The sequence below is a fragment of the Heptranchias perlo genome, chromosome 30 (assembly GCF_035084215.1).
Source record: "Heptranchias perlo isolate sHepPer1 chromosome 30, sHepPer1.hap1, whole genome shotgun sequence".
NCBI lineage: Eukaryota > Metazoa > Chordata > Chondrichthyes > Hexanchiformes > Hexanchidae > Heptranchias > Heptranchias perlo.
The window spans coordinates 21,255,117-21,262,248 of NC_090354.1; positions in this window are offsets into that span (position 1 = coordinate 21,255,117).

Consider the following 7,132-nt stretch of genomic DNA (forward strand, 5'->3'; position numbering starts at 1 on the left):
AATTGCTTTCTTCCCAACAAATCGTCATTTTTCTGCTCCATTCTGCTTCTACAAGTTTCCCATCTAATTATCTGTATGTATCTATCTTCCCATCTAATTATCTGCATGTATCTATCTTCCCGTCTAATTATCTGCATGTATCTACCTTCCCGTCTAATTATCTGCTTGTATCTATCTTCCCGTCTAATTATCTGCTTGTATCTATCTTCCCGTCTAATTATCTGCTTGTATCTATCTTCCCATCTAATTATCTGCAAGTATCTACCTTCCCGTCTAATTATCTGCTTGTATCTATCTTCCCATCTAATTATCTGCATGTATCTATCTTCCCGTCTAATTATCTGCATGTATCTATCTTCCCATCTAATTATCTGCATGTATCTACCTTCCCGTCTAACTATCTGCATGTATCTATCTTCCCGTCTAATTATCTGCATGTATCTACCTTCCCGTCTAATTATCTGCATGTATCTATCTTCCCGTCTAATTATCTGCATGTATCTACCTTCCCGTCTAACTATCTGTATGTATCTATCTTCCCGTCTAATTATCTGCATGTATCTACCTTCCCGTCTAATTATCTGCATGTATCTACCTTCCCGTCTAATTATCTGCATGTATCTACCTTCCCGTCTAACTATCTGCATGTATCTACCTTCCCGTCTAATTATCTGCATGTATCTATCTTCCCGTCTAATTATCTGCATGTATCTATCTTCCCGTCTAATTATCTGCATGTATCTATCTTCCCGTCTAACTATCTGCATGTATCTACCTTCCCGTCTAATTATCTGCATGTATCTATCTTCCCGTCTAACTATCTGCATGTATCTACCTTCCCGTCTAACTATCTGCATGTATCTATCTTCCCGTCTAATTATCTGCATGTATCTATCTTCCCGTCTAACTATCTGCATGTATCTACCTTCCCGTCTAATTATCTGCATGTATCTACCTTCCCGTCTAATTATCTGCATGTATCTATCTTCCCGTCTAATTATCTGCATGTATCTACCTTCCCGTCTAATTATCTGCATGTATCTATCTTCCCGTCTAACTATCTGCAAGTATCTATCTTCCCGTCTAATTATCTGCAAGTATCTATCTTCCCGTCTAACTATCTGCATGTATCTATCTTCCCGTCTAACTATCTGCAAGTATCTATCTTCCCGTCTAATTATCTGCAAGTATCTATCTTCCCGTCTAACTATCTGCAAGTATCTATCTTCCCGTCTAACTATCTGCATGTATCTATCTTCCCGTCTAACTATCTGCAAGTATCTATCTTCCCGTCTAATTATCTGCAAGTATCTATCTTCCCGTCTAACTATCTGCATGTATCTATCTTCCCGTCTAACCATCTGCATGTATCTATCTTCCCGTCTAACTATCTGCAAGTATCTATCTTCCCGTCTAATTATCTGCAAGTATCTATCTTCCCGTCTAATTATCTGCAAGTATCTATCTTCCCGTCTAACTATCTGCATGTATCTATCTTCCCGTCTAACTATCTGCATGTATCTATCTTCCCGTCTAATTATCTGCATGTATCTATCTTCCCGTCTAACTATCTGCATGTATCTATCTTCCCGTCTAACTATCTGCAAGTATCTATCTTCCCGTCTAATTATCTGCATGTATGTATCTTCCCGTCTAACTATCTGCAAGTATCTACCTTCCCGTCTAACTATCTGTATGTATCTATCTTCCCGTCTAACTATCTGCAAGTATCTACCTTCCCGTCTAACTATCTGCATGTATCTACCTTCCCGTCTAATTATCTGCATGTATCTATCTTCCCGTCTAACTATCTGCATGTATCTACCTTCCCGTCTAATTATCTGCATGTATCTACCTTCCCGTCTAATTATCTGCATGTATCTATCTTCCCGTCTAACTATCTGCATGTATCTATCTTCCCGTCTAACTATCTGCATGTATCTATCTTCCCGTCTAATTATCTGCATGTATCTATCTTCCCGTCTAATTATCTGCATGTATGTATCTTCCCGTCTAACTATCTGCAAGTATCTACCTTCCCGTCTAACTATCTGTATGTATCTATCTTCCCGTCTAACTATCTGCAAGTATCTACCTTCCCGTCTAACTATCTGCATGTATCTACCTTCCCGTCTAATTATCTGTATGTATCTATCTTCCTGTCTAACTATCTGCAAGTATCTACATTCCCGTCTAACTATCTGCATGTATCTATCTTCCCGTCTAATTATCTGTATGTATCTATCTTCCCGTCTAACTATCTGCAAGTATCTACCTTCCCGCCTAACTATCTGTATGTATCTATCTTCCCGTCTAACTATCTGTATGTATCTATCTTCCCGTCTAATTATCTGCATGTATCTATCTTCCCGTCTAATTATCTGCATGTATCTATCTTCCCATCTAATTATCTGCATGTATCTACCTTCCCGTCTAACTATCTGCATGTATCTATCTTCCCGTCTAATTATCTGCATGTATCTACCTTCCCGTCTAATTATCTGCATGTATCTATCTTCCCGTCTTATTATCTGCATGTATCTACCTTCCCGTCTAACTATCTGCATGTATCTACCTTCCCGTCTAATTATCTGCATGTATCTATCTTCCCGTCTAATTATCTGCATGTATCTATCTTCCCGTCTAATTATCTGCATGTATCTATCTTCCCGTCTAACTATCTGCATGTATCTACCTTCCCGTCTAATTATCTGCATGTATCTATCTTCCCGTCTAACTATCTGCATGTATCTACCTTCCCGTCTAACTATCTGCATGTATCTATCTTCCCGTCTAATTATCTGCATGTATCTATCTTCCCGTCTAACTATCTGCATGTATCTACCTTCCCGTCTAATTATCTGCATGTATCTATCTTCCCGTCTAATTATCTGCATGTATCTATCTTCCCGTCTAATTATCTGCATGTATCTATCTTCCCGTCTAACTATCTGCATGTATCTACCTTCCCGTCTAATTATCTGCATGTATCTATCTTCCCGTCTAACTATCTGCAAGTATCTATCTTCCCGTCTAATTATCTGCATGTATGTATCTTCCCGTCTAACTATCTGCAAGTATCTACCTTCCCGTCTAACTATCTGTATGTATCTATCTTCCCGTCTAACTATCTGCAAGTATCTACCTTCCCGTCTAACTATCTGCATGTATCTACCTTCCCGTCTAATTATCTGTATGTATCTATCTTCCTGTCTAACTATCTGCAAGTATCTACATTCCCGTCTAACTATCTGCATGTATCTATCTTCCCGTCTAATTATCTGTATGTATCTATCTTCCCGTCTAACTATCTGCAAGTATCTACCTTCCCGCCTAACTATCTGTATGTATCTATCTTCCCGTCTAACTATCTGTATGTATCTATCTTCCCGTCTAATTATCTGCATGTATCTATCTTCCCGTCTAACTATCTGCATGCATCTACCTTCCCGTCTAACTATCTGCATGTACCTATCTTCCCATCTAATGATCTGTATGTATCTGTCATTCACAAATTGTTCTATTTATTTTTCTCCCTCCCCCCCCCCCCCCTTTCCCTTCCTGAAGGCAGTGGCTCTTATTTATGTATGGTTTCACAGGTGCCAACAGCCCTCCTTGTAGCCCTCAACCCACAGGATATTCTTGATGTGTCAGCCTGGATGTTGAATGTCAATGTGATATTTAACAATGGGTGGAAGCACTGCCAAGCCTAATACCATGCCTTCCCAACATCCTTAACGGTACCATTTGCAACAGAGGGTTACTGGATGGTAATCTGGAATGGGAGCCCCAACGAATCCTTTGCCTCTCTAGGCTGGGAACTCTGAGGCTAATGTACTGCCCCTGAGATCATCTCAGCACAAGCCAGAGATTAAACATTGTGATCTATGTGACCCAGTGCTACACCACACATTTACCTACAGAGACGTAAGGGAGACAACAAGTCTCTATTACACTCTCATTGATTCATACGTATTCACTCTATAATGACCGATAAATGTATTGTGGGAGGTACTGACTGCCCTGACACTTTGAGACTGTATTCTCTTGGCTGCTTCTTGTTCTGAGTATTGATTTGAGTGCATATTGTTTTGCACGTTCCAGTACACTGCAGACAGCCTTCAGAAGATACTGTCAATGGGTATAAAAGTGTTTCCTATTGCTGTTAGCAACATGTATGATAATAGGACTTGAATTAGAAAAAAAGACTGGATTTGAAACATTGAGTGGCCAAGGTTGAAATGGAGCCTACCTTTTCTCTGATCGAAGCCTTTAATGAGAGCTGAGCGGGGGACTTTAATCACAGCATTTTCATTCTGTTCTCCACCGCATTAACAGATTTACTGCAGCCAGCCTCAATCAATTCCTTCAGATGTTTTCACCTTGAATTGCGTGATTAGCAAAATTTATTGGCCATATGTGGGTTAATGACTGGCTACATTCCAAGAGAAGGGGAGATCCTTAGAGACCAAGCTCCTAAATTTACATGTTGGTTATAACAATCTTACAATTCAGAGCACTAAAACACTTCTAGCTCGCCCGGTGGCTTAATTTTCGAATGCACTGCCCAGTGTGCTAATGAGCCATACAGACCAGGAAGTTCCCAAGCTTGATCCTTGGTCTGTGCGGCTTTGGCTGATGTCAGTCAGGGCGACAAGACTGGTGTTCTAATTGACTCAAGCACCCTTGGACTAGGGAGGGTAAAATAATCGGCCATGACACCTGCTCCTAATTGCTGTACAATGGCACTTGCTGGAAAGTGCACAAGTGTTGATGTGGAACGAGAACAAGATCAAGGTCAGCTGTGTTGCCCCACACAGTTAATATGCCTGCCAAAACTCACGGTCTAGGCTCACGCATGAAAATGGCCATTTACATGAAGTACTGGAGGGTGGTCAGTGCCTATCCAGTCTTATCCCAGCATAAAGAAATACCTTCAAGAGAGAGGAGGGGAGAAAATTGGAGGAGAGGGTGGTGAAAGCTTTAAGCAATTAATTTTTTAATTTTTTGCTTCTTTTAGTATTCACATGGGCGACTGTTCTAAAGCAATTACATTGGAGGAGCTGCTCGATGTGGATCTGTTTGTCACATTCAGTGACTGACTCACAACTCTTATCATTTTCTTTGGGTAAATGATATTACGGTGTTGAACATTTTGCCAACATGGAGCAATTCACAGCACACTACGTACCATGTAATTGCCACCTTTAAAAGGCATTTTCTGAAGCATAATTCATTCCCTTTACATGCCACAATATTCCTTCAAGGGCCCGTGAGATTGTAATTACGCAGATCAAACATTAGCATACTCCGTCTCCGTTATAAATGCATGCAAAGGCAATCATGTAATTTCAAGCCCTGTATGTCGAATCTTTTCAAATATATCCTCTTAAGTGCGGTTGGAAAAAGTTATTTTAATTATATTTTAAATAAAGAGGGGGAATCTGTTTCTGAGTCCACCTGTTTGGTGCCTCTCCACACTCCCCTCTCTGTGTAGGTCAGGTGCAATGATTGACATGGTGGGCACCTGACTCTGTGCTGCCTGAAAACCCGGGTAGTCTGCAGGTGGGCAGGAAATGCATGACTACAGGCAGCTCAGCCTGCTCACAGGAAAATTATGGGACGTCGCAGGAGCGTTTCTTCAATTTCAGTGTCAATACAAGATGCATTATGTACAGCGCAGTTTGACAAGTGTTGAGTGTTTGTGGTTGACTTGAACAGAACCCTAGTCATTGATGTTAAATATTTCCTCTGTTTGCTTGGGGAGAGAATCTTTTAAGGGTTGATTGTCATTGTCATTGGCAATAGGCCAGGAATGGTGGCTGGATCCGAAAGAATGTTCCATGTCAAGGAATGTGCAACTTTTTTTCCAACTGGGCCAGCTTTGGCACGGCCTCAATTCAGATGGGTGAATGGGAGTTTGATGCCTCAGTACGGATATGTGCCACCAGGCTGGAGTTAGTAGAAGCCTTGGGAGTTTGCCCAGGTTTGGGATTATCAAGGTCATTATGAGGCACTGAGCCTTGATGGTGAGCTGAATATTCTCTGTAGTGCACTTCCTAGTAGGGCTGGATTTTTTTAAGCATGTCCAGAAAGAAAGTAGTAAGAAAGATTTGCATATACAGCACCTTCCACCACCTCCGAACGTCCCAAAGTGCTTTACAGCCAATAAAGTACTTTTGAAATTTAGTCTCTGTTGTAATGTAGCAGCCAATTTGTGCATAGCAAGGTCCCGCAAACAGCAATCTGCTTTTTTTTTTAGTGATGTTGGTTGAGGGACAAATATTGGCCAGGACTCTGGGGAGAACTCCCCTGCTCTTTGAAATAGTGCCATAGGATTTTTTACATTTTTTGGGAGAGCTGTCCCACAGACTAGTCAAGCAACAGCCTGACATAGCCATACTCACAGAATCATACCTTTCAGTCAATGTCCCAGACTCTTCCATCACCATCCCTGGGTATGTCCTGTCCCACCGGCAGGACAGACCCACCAGAGGTGGCGGTACAGTGATATACAGTCAGGAGGGAGTGGCCCTGGGAGTCCTCAATATTGACTCTGGACCTCATGAAATCTCATAGCATCAGGTCAAACATGGGCAAGGAAACCTCCTGCTGATTACCACCTACTGCCCTCCCTCAGCTGATGAATCAGTCCTCCATGTTGAACACCACTTGGAGGAAGCACTGAGGGTAGCAAAGACACGGAATGTACTCTGGGTGGGGTCCTCAATGTCCATCACCAAGGAGTGGCTCTGTAGCACCACTACTGACCGAGCTGGCTAAGTCCTGAAGGACATAGCTGCCAGACTGGGCCTGCGGCAGATGGTGAGCGAACCAACACGAGGGAAAAACTTACTTGACCTCATCCTCACCAATCTACCTGTCGCAAATGCATCTGTCCATGACAGTATTGGTAGGAGTGACCACCGCACAGTCCTCGTGGAGACTAAGTCCTGTCTTCGCACTGAGGATACCATCCAACGTGTTGTGTGGCACTATCACCGTGCTAAATGGGATAGATTCAGAACAGATCTAGCAGTTCAAAACTGGGCATCCATGAGGCGCTGTGGGCCATCAGCAGCAGCAGAATTGTTTTCCAGCACAATCTGTAACCTCATGGCCCAGCATATTC